At 52.5% G+C, this 9534-nt stretch overlaps 27 non-coding genes across 27 annotated transcripts; all 27 read right to left on the reverse strand.

Annotated features, from left to right (window-relative positions):
• Window positions 1–67: 67 nt before the first annotated feature.
• LOC126730833 (5S ribosomal RNA) lies at window positions 68–186 on the reverse strand. Its single transcript, XR_007658097.1, has one exon. It is a non-coding gene; the product is annotated as a 5S ribosomal RNA (ribosomal RNA).
• A 235-nt stretch (window positions 187–421) lies between these two features.
• On the reverse strand, window positions 422–540 carry LOC126731342 (5S ribosomal RNA). The gene has a single exon (XR_007658590.1). It is a non-coding gene; the product is annotated as a 5S ribosomal RNA (ribosomal RNA).
• A 235-nt stretch (window positions 541–775) lies between these two features.
• On the reverse strand, window positions 776–894 carry LOC126730627 (5S ribosomal RNA). Its single transcript, XR_007657893.1, has one exon. It is a non-coding gene; the product is annotated as a 5S ribosomal RNA (ribosomal RNA).
• Window positions 895–1129: 235 nt separating this feature from the next.
• On the reverse strand, window positions 1130–1248 carry LOC126730642 (5S ribosomal RNA). Its single transcript, XR_007657907.1, has one exon. It is a non-coding gene; the product is annotated as a 5S ribosomal RNA (ribosomal RNA).
• Window positions 1249–1483: 235 nt separating this feature from the next.
• LOC126730676 (5S ribosomal RNA) lies at window positions 1484–1602 on the reverse strand. The gene has a single exon (XR_007657939.1). It is a non-coding gene; the product is annotated as a 5S ribosomal RNA (ribosomal RNA).
• Window positions 1603–1838: 236 nt separating this feature from the next.
• LOC126731723 (5S ribosomal RNA) lies at window positions 1839–1957 on the reverse strand. Its single transcript, XR_007658965.1, has one exon. It is a non-coding gene; the product is annotated as a 5S ribosomal RNA (ribosomal RNA).
• A 235-nt stretch (window positions 1958–2192) lies between these two features.
• Window positions 2193–2311, reverse strand: LOC126731290 (5S ribosomal RNA). Its single transcript, XR_007658541.1, has one exon. It is a non-coding gene; the product is annotated as a 5S ribosomal RNA (ribosomal RNA).
• A 235-nt stretch (window positions 2312–2546) lies between these two features.
• On the reverse strand, window positions 2547–2665 carry LOC126730826 (5S ribosomal RNA). The gene has a single exon (XR_007658090.1). It is a non-coding gene; the product is annotated as a 5S ribosomal RNA (ribosomal RNA).
• Window positions 2666–2901: 236 nt separating this feature from the next.
• On the reverse strand, window positions 2902–3020 carry LOC126730788 (5S ribosomal RNA). Its single transcript, XR_007658052.1, has one exon. It is a non-coding gene; the product is annotated as a 5S ribosomal RNA (ribosomal RNA).
• Window positions 3021–3255: 235 nt separating this feature from the next.
• On the reverse strand, window positions 3256–3374 carry LOC126730902 (5S ribosomal RNA). The gene has a single exon (XR_007658167.1). It is a non-coding gene; the product is annotated as a 5S ribosomal RNA (ribosomal RNA).
• Window positions 3375–3609: 235 nt separating this feature from the next.
• Window positions 3610–3728, reverse strand: LOC126731670 (5S ribosomal RNA). The gene has a single exon (XR_007658912.1). It is a non-coding gene; the product is annotated as a 5S ribosomal RNA (ribosomal RNA).
• A 235-nt stretch (window positions 3729–3963) lies between these two features.
• On the reverse strand, window positions 3964–4082 carry LOC126731019 (5S ribosomal RNA). The gene has a single exon (XR_007658278.1). It is a non-coding gene; the product is annotated as a 5S ribosomal RNA (ribosomal RNA).
• A 235-nt stretch (window positions 4083–4317) lies between these two features.
• On the reverse strand, window positions 4318–4436 carry LOC126730643 (5S ribosomal RNA). Its single transcript, XR_007657908.1, has one exon. It is a non-coding gene; the product is annotated as a 5S ribosomal RNA (ribosomal RNA).
• A 235-nt stretch (window positions 4437–4671) lies between these two features.
• On the reverse strand, window positions 4672–4790 carry LOC126731133 (5S ribosomal RNA). The gene has a single exon (XR_007658392.1). It is a non-coding gene; the product is annotated as a 5S ribosomal RNA (ribosomal RNA).
• A 235-nt stretch (window positions 4791–5025) lies between these two features.
• On the reverse strand, window positions 5026–5144 carry LOC126731535 (5S ribosomal RNA). The gene has a single exon (XR_007658780.1). It is a non-coding gene; the product is annotated as a 5S ribosomal RNA (ribosomal RNA).
• A 235-nt stretch (window positions 5145–5379) lies between these two features.
• Window positions 5380–5498, reverse strand: LOC126731251 (5S ribosomal RNA). The gene has a single exon (XR_007658503.1). It is a non-coding gene; the product is annotated as a 5S ribosomal RNA (ribosomal RNA).
• Window positions 5499–5733: 235 nt separating this feature from the next.
• LOC126731343 (5S ribosomal RNA) lies at window positions 5734–5852 on the reverse strand. Its single transcript, XR_007658591.1, has one exon. It is a non-coding gene; the product is annotated as a 5S ribosomal RNA (ribosomal RNA).
• A 236-nt stretch (window positions 5853–6088) lies between these two features.
• Window positions 6089–6207, reverse strand: LOC126731367 (5S ribosomal RNA). Its single transcript, XR_007658614.1, has one exon. It is a non-coding gene; the product is annotated as a 5S ribosomal RNA (ribosomal RNA).
• Window positions 6208–6442: 235 nt separating this feature from the next.
• LOC126730644 (5S ribosomal RNA) lies at window positions 6443–6561 on the reverse strand. The gene has a single exon (XR_007657909.1). It is a non-coding gene; the product is annotated as a 5S ribosomal RNA (ribosomal RNA).
• A 236-nt stretch (window positions 6562–6797) lies between these two features.
• Window positions 6798–6916, reverse strand: LOC126731791 (5S ribosomal RNA). Its single transcript, XR_007659031.1, has one exon. It is a non-coding gene; the product is annotated as a 5S ribosomal RNA (ribosomal RNA).
• Window positions 6917–7151: 235 nt separating this feature from the next.
• On the reverse strand, window positions 7152–7270 carry LOC126731480 (5S ribosomal RNA). The gene has a single exon (XR_007658725.1). It is a non-coding gene; the product is annotated as a 5S ribosomal RNA (ribosomal RNA).
• Window positions 7271–7505: 235 nt separating this feature from the next.
• On the reverse strand, window positions 7506–7624 carry LOC126731615 (5S ribosomal RNA). The gene has a single exon (XR_007658859.1). It is a non-coding gene; the product is annotated as a 5S ribosomal RNA (ribosomal RNA).
• A 235-nt stretch (window positions 7625–7859) lies between these two features.
• LOC126731593 (5S ribosomal RNA) lies at window positions 7860–7978 on the reverse strand. The gene has a single exon (XR_007658837.1). It is a non-coding gene; the product is annotated as a 5S ribosomal RNA (ribosomal RNA).
• Window positions 7979–8213: 235 nt separating this feature from the next.
• On the reverse strand, window positions 8214–8332 carry LOC126731537 (5S ribosomal RNA). The gene has a single exon (XR_007658782.1). It is a non-coding gene; the product is annotated as a 5S ribosomal RNA (ribosomal RNA).
• Window positions 8333–8567: 235 nt separating this feature from the next.
• LOC126731708 (5S ribosomal RNA) lies at window positions 8568–8686 on the reverse strand. Its single transcript, XR_007658950.1, has one exon. It is a non-coding gene; the product is annotated as a 5S ribosomal RNA (ribosomal RNA).
• Window positions 8687–8921: 235 nt separating this feature from the next.
• On the reverse strand, window positions 8922–9040 carry LOC126731555 (5S ribosomal RNA). Its single transcript, XR_007658800.1, has one exon. It is a non-coding gene; the product is annotated as a 5S ribosomal RNA (ribosomal RNA).
• Window positions 9041–9277: 237 nt separating this feature from the next.
• On the reverse strand, window positions 9278–9396 carry LOC126731823 (5S ribosomal RNA). Its single transcript, XR_007659061.1, has one exon. It is a non-coding gene; the product is annotated as a 5S ribosomal RNA (ribosomal RNA).
• Window positions 9397–9534: the final 138 nt, after the last annotated feature.

Consider the following 9534-nt stretch of genomic DNA (forward strand, 5'->3'; position numbering starts at 1 on the left):
CGAGCGTGCTGGACTGCCGTAAACGGTAAGCCCGGCGACAAAAAAAAAAAATCCGAAGAAAAAGAGAGGGGTGCAAAACGAGGACTTCCCAGGAGGTCACCCATCCTAGTACTACTCTCGCCCAAACACGCTTAACTGCGGAGTTCTGATGGGATCCGGTGCATTAGTGTTGGTATGATCGCACCCATCAGCATAAGCGCGTTAAATCCTTATAAAGGATCCGAATGCAGCGATGCACTCTAACACCAGGGAGCTGCAGCCCGAGGGCATTTCCAGATCGCCGCCACCAAATTAGCACCCAAAACGAGTTCAGCGGCTCGTATTTTTGGCCTGGGGCAGACTAAGCCTACGAAGCGAGCGTGCTGGACCGCCGTAAACGGTAAGCCCGGCGACAAAAAAAAAAAATCCGAAGAAAAAGAGAGCGGTGCAACACGAGGACTTCCCAGGAGGTCACCCATCCTAGTACTACTCTCGCCCAAACACGCTTAACTGCGGAGTTCTGATGGGATCCGGTGCATTAGTGTTGGTATGATCGCACCCATCAGCATAAGCGCGTTAAATCCTTATAAAGGATCCGAATGCAGCGATGCACTCTAACACCAGGGAGCTGCAGCCCGAGGGCATTTCCAGATCGCCGCCACCAAATTATCACCCAAAACGAGATCAGCGGCTCTTATTTTTGGCCTGGGGCAGACTAAGCCTACGAAGCGAGCGTGCTGGACCGTCGTAAACGGTAAGCCCGGCGACAAAAAAAAAAAATCCGAAGAAAAAGAGAGGGGTGCAACACGAGGACTTCCCAGGAGGTCACCCATCCTAGTACTACTCTCGCCCAAACACGCTTAACTGCGGAGTTCTGATGGGATCCGGTGCATTAGTGTTGGTATGATCACACCCATCAGCATAAGCGCGTTAAATCCTTATAAAGGATCCGAATGCAGCGATGCACTCTAACACCAGGGAGTTGCAGCCCGAGGGCATTTCCAGATCGCCGCCACCAAATTAGCTCCCAAAACGAGATCAGCGGCTCGTATTTTTGGCCTGGGGCAGACTAAGCCTATGAAGCGAGCGTGCTGGACCGCCGTAAACGGTAAGCCCGGCGACAAAAAAAAAAAATCCGAAGAAAAAGAGAGGGGTGCAACACGAGGACTTCCCAGGAGGTCACCCATCCTAGTACTACTCTCGCCCAAACACGTTTAACTGCGGAGTTCTGATGGGATCCGGTGCATTAGTGTTGGTATGATCGCACCCATCAGCATAAGCGCGTTAAATCCTTATAAAGGATCCGAATGCAGCGATGCACTCTAACACCAGGGAGCTGCAGCCCGAGGGCATTTCCAGATCGCCGCCACCAAATTAGCACCCAAAACGAGATCAGCGGCTCGTATTTTTGGCCTGGGGCAGACTAAGCCTACGAAGCGAGCGTGCTGGACCGCCGTAAACGGTAAGCCCGGCGACAAAAAAAAAAAATCCGAAGAAAAAGAGAGGGGTGCAACACGAGGACTTCCCAGGAGGTCACCCATCCTAGTACTACTCTCGCCCAAACACGCTTAACTGCGGAGTTCTGATGGGATCCGGTGCATTAGTGTTGGTATGATCGCACCCATCAGCATAAGCGCGTTAAATCCTTATAAAGGATCCGAATTCAGCGATGCACTCTAACACCAGGGAGCTGCAGCCCGAGGGCATTTCCAGATCGCCGCCACCAAATTAGCACCCAAAACGAGATCAGCGGCTCGTATTTTTGGCCTGGGGCAGACTAAGCCTACGAAGCGAGCGTGCTGGACCGCCGTAAACGGTAAGCCCGGCGACAAAAAAAAAAAAATCCGAAGAAAAAGAGAGGGGTGCAACACGAGGACTTCCCAGGAGGTCACCCATCCTAGTACTACTCTCGCCCAAACGCGCTTAACTGCGGAGTTCTGATGGGATCCGATGCATTTGTGTTGGTATGATCGCACCCATCAGCATAAGCGCGTTAAATCCTTATAAAGGATCCGAATGCAGCGATGCACTCTAACACCAGGGAGCTGCAGCCCGAGGGCATTTCCAGATCGCCGCCCCCAAATTAGCACCCAAAACGAGATCAGCGGCTCGTATTTTTGGCCTGGGGCAGACTAGGCCTACGAAGCGAGCGTGCTGGACCGCCGTAAACGGTAAGCCCGGCGACAAAAAAAAAAAATCCGAAGAAAAAGAGAGGGCTGCAACACGAGGACTTCCCAGGAGGTCACCCATCCTAGTACTACTCTCGCCCAAACACGCTTAACTGCGGAGTTCTGATGGGATCCGGTGCATTAGTGTTGGTATGATCGCACCCATCAGCATAAGCGCGTTAAATCCTTATAAAGGATCCGAATGCAGCGATGCACTCTAACACCAGGGAGCTGCAGCCCGAGGGCATTACCAGATCGCCGCCACCAAATTAGCACCCAAAACGAGTTCAGCGGCTCGTATTTTTGGCCTGGGGCAGACTAAGCCTACGAAGCGAGCGTGCTGGACCGCCGTAAACGGTAAGCCCGGCGACAAAAAAAAAAAATCCGAAGAAAAAGAGAGGGGTGCAACACGAGGACTTCCCAGGAGGTCACCCATCCTAGTACTACTCTCGCCCACACACGCTTAACTGCGGAGTTCTGATGGGATCCGGTGCATTAGTGTTGGTATGATCGCACCCATCAGCATAAGCGCGTTAAATCCTTATAAAGGATCCGAATGCAGCGATGCACTCTAACACCAGGGAGCTGCAGCCCGAGGGCATTTCCAGATCGCCGCCACCAAATTAGCACCCAAAACGAGTTCAGCGGCTCGTATTTTTGGCCTGGGGCAGACTAAGCCTACGAAGCGAGCGTGCTGGACCGCCGTAAACGGTAAGCCCGGCGACAAAAAAAAAAAAATCCGAAGAAAAAGAGAGGGGTGCAACACGAGGACTTCCCAGGAGGTCACCCATCCTAGTACTACTCTCGCCCAAACACGCTTAACTGCGGAGTTCTGATGGGATCCGGTGCATTAGTGTTGGTATGATCGCACCCATCAGCATAAGCGCGTTAAATCCTTATAAAGGATCCGAATGCAGCGATGCACTCTAACACCAGGGAGTTGCAGCCCGAGGGCATTTCCAGATCGCCGCCACCAAATTAGCACCCAAAACGAGATCAGCGGCTCGTATTTTTGGCCTGGGGCAAACTAAGCCTACGAAGCGAGCGTGCTGGACTGCCGTAAACGGTAAGCCCGGCGACAAAAAAAAAAAATCCGAAGAAAAAGAGAGGGGTGCAACACGAGGACTTCCCAGGAGGTCACCCATCCTAGTACTACTCTCGCCCAAACACGCTTAACTGCGGAGTTCTGATGGGATCCGGTGCATTAGTGTTGGTATGATCGCACCCATCAGCATAAGCGCGTTAAATCCTTATAAAGGATCCGAATGCAGCGATGCACTCTAACACCAGGGAGCTGCAGCCCGAGGGCATTTCCAGATCGCCGCCACCAAATTAGCACCCAAAACGAGTTCAGCGGCTCGTATTTTTGGCCTGGGGCAGACTAAGCCTACGAAGCGAGCGTGCTGGACCGCCGTAAACGGTAAGCCCGGCGACAAAAAAAAAAAATCCGAAGAAAAAGAGAGCGGTGCACCACGAGGACTTCCCAGGAGGTCACCCATCCTAGTACTACTCTCGCCCAAACACGCTTAACTGCGGAGTTCTGATGGGATCCGGTGCATTAGTGTTGGTATGATCGCACCCATCAGCATAAGCGCGTTAAATCCTTATAAAGGATCCGAATGCAGCGATGCACTCTAACACCAGGGAGCTGCAGCCCGAGGGCATTTCCAGATCGCCGCCACCAAATTATCACCCAAAACGAGATCAGCGGCTCTTATTTTTGGCCTGGGGCAGACTAAGCCTACGAAGCGAGCGTGCTGGACCGTCGTAAACGGTAAGCCCGGCGACAAAAAAAAAAAATCCGAAGAAAAAGAGAGGGGTGCAACACGAGGACTTCCCAGGAGGTCACCCATCCTAGTACTACTCTCGCCCAAACACGCTTAACTGCGGAGTTCTGATGGGATCCGGTGCATTAGTGTTGGTATGATCGCACCCATCAGCATAAGCGCGTTAAATCCTTATAAAGGATCCGAATGCAGCGATGCACTCTAACACCAGGGAGTTGCAGCCCGAGGGCATTTCCTGATCGCCGCCACCAAATTAGCACCCAAAACGAGATCAGCGGCTCGTATTTTTGGCCTGGGGCAGACTAAGCCTATGAAGCGAGCGTGCTGGACCGCCGTAAACGGTAAGCCCGGCGACAAAAAAAAAAAATCCGAAGAAAAAGAGAGGGGTGCAACACGAGGACTTCCCAGGAGGTCACCCATCCTAGTACTACTCTCGCCCAAACACGTTTAACTGCGGAGTTCTGATGGGATCCGGTGCATTAGTGTTGGTATGATCGCACCCATCAGCATAAGCGCGTTAAATCCTTATAAAGGATCCGAATGCAGCGATGCACTCTAACACCAGGGAGCTGCAGCCCGAGGGCATTTCCAGATCGCCGCCACCAAATTAGCACCCAAAACGAGATCAGCGGCTCGTATTTTTGGCCTGGGGCAGACTAAGCCTACGAAGCGAGCGTGCTGGACCGCCGTAAACGGTAAGCCCGGCGACAAAAAAAAAAAATCCGAAGAAAAAGAGAGGGGTGCAACACGAGGACTTCCCAGGAGGTCACCCATCCTAGTACTACTCTCGCCCAAACACGCTTAACTGCGGAGTTCTGATGGGATCCGGTGCATTAGTGTTGGTATGATCGCACCCATCAGCATAAGCGCGTTAAATCCTTATAAAGGATCCGAATGCAGCGATGCACTCTAACACCAGGGAGCTGCAGCCCGAGGGCATTTCCAGATCGCCGCCACCAAATTAGCACCCAAAACGAGTTCAGCGGCTCGTATTTTTGACCTGGGGCAGACTAAGCCTACGAAGCGAGCGTGCTGGACCGCCGTAAACGGTAAGCCCGGCGACAAAAAAAAAAAATCCGAAGAAAAAGAGACGGGTGCAACACGAGGACTTCCCAGGAGGTCACCCATCCTAGTACTACTCTCGCCCAAACACGCTTAACAGCGGAGTTCTGATGGGATCCGGTGCATTAGTGTTGGTATGATCGCACCCATCAGCATAAGCGCGTTAAATCCTTATAAAGGATCCGAATGCAGCGATGCACTCTAACACCAGGGAGCTGCAGCCCGAGGGCATTTCCAGATCGCCGCCACCAAATTAGCACCCAAAACGAGTTCAGCGGCTCGTATTTTTGGCCTGGGGCAGACTAAGCCTACGAAGCGAGCGTGCTGGACCGCCGTAAACGGTAAGCCCGGCTACAAAAAAAAAAAATCCGAAGAAAAAGAGAGGGGTGCAACACGAGGACTTCCCAGGAGGTCACCCATCCTAGTACTACTCTCGCCCAAACACGCTTAACTGCGGAGTTCTGATGGGATCCGGTGCATTAGTGTTGGTATGATCGCACCCATCAGCATAAGCGCGTTAAATCCTTATAAAGGATCCGAATGCAGCGATGCACTCTAACAACAGGGAGCTGCAGCCCGAGGGCATTTCCAGATCGCCGCCACCAAATTAGCACCCAAAACGAGTTCAGCGGCTCGTATTTTTGGTCTGGGGCAGACTAAGCCTACGAAGCGAGCGTGCTGGACCGCCGTAAACGGTAAGCCCGGCGACAAAAAAAAAAAATCCGAAGAAAAAGAGAGCGGTGCAACACGAGGACTTCCCAGGAGGTCACCCATCCTAGTACTACTCTCGCCCAAACACGCTTAACTGCGGAGTTCTGATGGGATCCGGTGCATTAGTGTTGGTATGATCGCACCCATCAGCATAAGCGCGTTAAATCCTTATAAAGGATCCGAATGCAGCGATGCACTCTAACACCAGGGAGCTGCAGCCCGAGGGCATTTCCAGATCGCCGCCACCAAATTATCACCCAAAACGAGATCAGCGGCTCTTATTTTTGGCCTGGGGCAGACTAAGCCTACGAAGCGAGCGTGCTGGACCGTCGTAAACGGTAAGCCCGGCGACAAAAAAAAAAAAATCCGAAGAAAAAGAGAGGGGTGCAACACGAGGACTTCCCAGGAGGTCACCCATCCTAGTACTACTCTCGCCCAAACACGCTTAACTGCGGAGTTCTGATGGGATCCGGTGCATTAGTGTTGGTATGATCGCACCCATCAGCATAAGCGCGTTAAATCCTTATAAAGGATCCGAATGCAGCGATGCACTCTAACACCAGGGAGTTGCAGCCCGAGGGCATTTCCAGATCGCCGCCACCAAATTAGCACCCAAAACGAGATCAGCGGCTCGTATTTTTGGCCTGGGGCAGACTAAGCCTATGAAGCGAGCGTGCTGGACCGCCGTAAACGGTAAGCCCGGCGACAAAAAAAAAAAATCCGAAGAAAAAGAGAGGGGTGCAACACGAGGACTTCCCAGGAGGTCACCCATCCTAGTACTACTCTCGCCCAAACACGTTTAACTGCGGAGTTCTGATGGGATCCGGTGCATTAGTGTTGGTATGATCGCACCCATCAGCATAAGCGCGTTAAATCCTTATAAAGGATCCGAATGCAGCGATGCACTCTAACACCAGGGAGCTGCAGCCCGAGGGCATTTCCAGATCGCCGCCACCAAATTAGCACCCAAAACGAGATCAGCGGCTCGTATTTTTGGCCTGGGGCAGACTAAGCCTACGAAGCGAGCGTGCTGGACCGCCGTAAACGGTAAGCCCGGCGACAAAAAAAAAAAAATCCGAAGAAAAAGAGAGGGGTGCAACACGAGGACTTCCCAAGAGGTCACCCATCCTAGTACTACTCTCGCCCAAACGCGCTTAACTGCGGAGTTCTGATGGGATCCGATGCATTTGTGTTGGTATGATCGCACCCATCAGCATAAGCGCGTTAAATCCTTATAAAGGATCCGAATGCAGCGATGCACTCTAACACCAGGGAGCTGCAGCCCGAGGGCATTTCCAGATCGCCGCCACCAAATTAGCACCCAAAACGAGGTCAGCGGCTCGTATTTTTGGCCTGGGGCAGACTAGGCCTACGAAGCGAGCGTGCTGGACCGCCGTAAACGGTAAGCCCGGCGACAAAAAAAAAAAATCCGAAGAAAAAGAGAGGGGTGCAACACGAGGACTTCCCAGGAGGTCACCCATCCTAGTACTACTCTCGCCCAAACACGCTTAACTGCGGAGTTCTGATGGGATCCGGTGCATTAGTGTTGGTATGATCGCACCCATCAGCATAAGCGCGTTAAATCCTTATAAAGGATCCGAATGCAGCGATGCACTCTAACACCAGGGAGCTGCAGCCCGAGGGCATTACCAGATCGCCGCCACCAAATTAGCACCCAAAACGAGGTCAGCGGCTCGTATTTTTGGCCTGGGGCAGACTAAGCCTACGAAGCGAGCGTGCTGGACCGCCGTAAACGGTAAGCCCGGCGACAAAAAAAAAAAATCCGAAGAAAAAGAGAGCGGTGCAACACGAGGACTTCCCAGGAGGTCACCCATCCTAGTACTACTCTCGCCCACACACGCTTAACTGCGGAGTTCTGATGGGATCCGGTGCATTAGTGTTGGTATGATCGCACCCATCAGCATAAGCGCGTTAAATCCTTACAAAGGATCCGAATGCAGCGATGCACTCTAACACCAGGGAGCTGCAGCCCGAGGGCATTTCCAGATCGCCGCCACCAAATTAGCACCCAAAACGAGATCAGCGGCTCGTATTTTTGGCCTGGGGCAGACTAAGCCTACGAAGCGAGCGTGCTGGACCGCCGTAAACGGTAAGCCCGGCGACAAAAAAAAAAAATCCGAAGAAAAAGAGAGGGGTGCAACACGAGGACTTCCCAGGAGGTCACCCATCCTAGTACTACTCTCGCCCAAACACGCTTAACTGCGGAGTTCTGATGGGATCCGGTGCATTAGTGTTGGTATGATCGCACCCATCAGCATAAGCGCGTTAAATCCTTATAAAGGATCCGAATGCAGCGATGCACTCTAACACCAGGGAGCTGCAGCCCGAGGGCATTTCCAGATCGCCGCCACCAAATTAGCACCCAAAACGAGTTCAGCGGCTCGTATTTTTGACCTGGGGCAGACTAAGCCTACGAAGCGAGCGTGCTGGACCGCCGTAAACGGTAAGCCCGGCGACAAAAAAAAAAAATCCGAAGAAAAAGAGACGGGTGCAACACGAGGACTTCCCAGGAGGTCACCCATCCTAGTACTACTCTCGCCCAAACACGCTTAACAGCGGAGTTCTGATGGGATCCGGTGCATTAGTGTTGGTATGATCGCACCCATCAGCATAAGCGCGTTAAATCCTTATAAAGGATCCGAATGCAGCGATGCACTCTAACACCAGGGAGCTGCAGCCCGAGGGCATTTCCAGATCGCCGCCACCAAATTAGCACCCAAAACGAGTTCAGCGGCTCGTATTTTTGGCCTGGGGCAGACTAAGCCTACGAAGCGAGCGTGCTGGACCGCCGTAAACGGTAAGCCCGGCTACAAAAAAAAAAAATCCGAAGAAAAAGAGAGGGGTGCAACACGAGGACTTCCCAGGAGGTCACCCATCCTAGTACTACTCTCGCCCAAACACGCTTAACTGCGGAGTTCTGATGGGATCCGGTGCATTAGTGTTGGTATGATCGCACCCATCAGCATAAGCGCGTTAAATCCTTATAAAGGATCCGAATGCAGCGATGCACTCTAACAACAGGGAGCTGCAGCCCGAGGGCATTTCCAGATCGCCGCCACCAAATTAGCACCCAAAACGAGTTCAGCGGCTCGTATTTTTGGTCTGGGGCAGACTAAGCCTACGAAACGAGCGTGCTGGACCGCCGTAAACGGTAAGCCCGGCGACAAAAAAAAAAAATCCGAAGAAAAAGAGAGCGGTGCAACACGAGGACTTCCCAGGAGGTCACCCAACCTAGTACTACTCTCGCCCAAACACGCTTAACTGCGGAGTTCTGATGGGATCCGGTGCATTAGTGTTGGTATGATCGCACCCATCAGCATAAGCGCGTTAAATCCTTATAAAGGATCCGAATGCAGCGATGCACTCTAACACCAGGGAGTTGCAGCCCGAGGGCATTTCCAGATCGCCGCCACCAAATTAGCACCCAAAACGAGATCAGCGGCTCGTATTTTTGGCCTGGGGCAGACTAAGCCTACGAAGCGAGCGTGCTGGACCGCCGTAAACGGTAAGCCCGGCGACAAAAAAAAAAAAAATCCGAAGAAAAAGAGAGGGGTGCAACACGAGGACTTCCCAGGAGGTCACCCATCCTAGTACTACTCTCGCCCAAACACGCTTAACTGCGGAGTTCTGATGGGATCCGGTGCATTAGTGTTGGTATGATCGCACCCATCAGCATAAGCGCGTTAAATCCTTATAAAGGATCCGAATGCAGCGATGCACTCTAACACCAGGGAGTTGCAGCCCGAGGGCATTTCCGGATCGCCGCCACCAAATTAGCACCCAAAACGAGATCAGCGGCTCGTATT

This window comes from Quercus robur, chromosome 5 (genome assembly GCF_932294415.1).
Source record: "Quercus robur chromosome 5, dhQueRobu3.1, whole genome shotgun sequence".
Lineage (NCBI taxonomy): Eukaryota > Viridiplantae > Streptophyta > Magnoliopsida > Fagales > Fagaceae > Quercus > Quercus robur.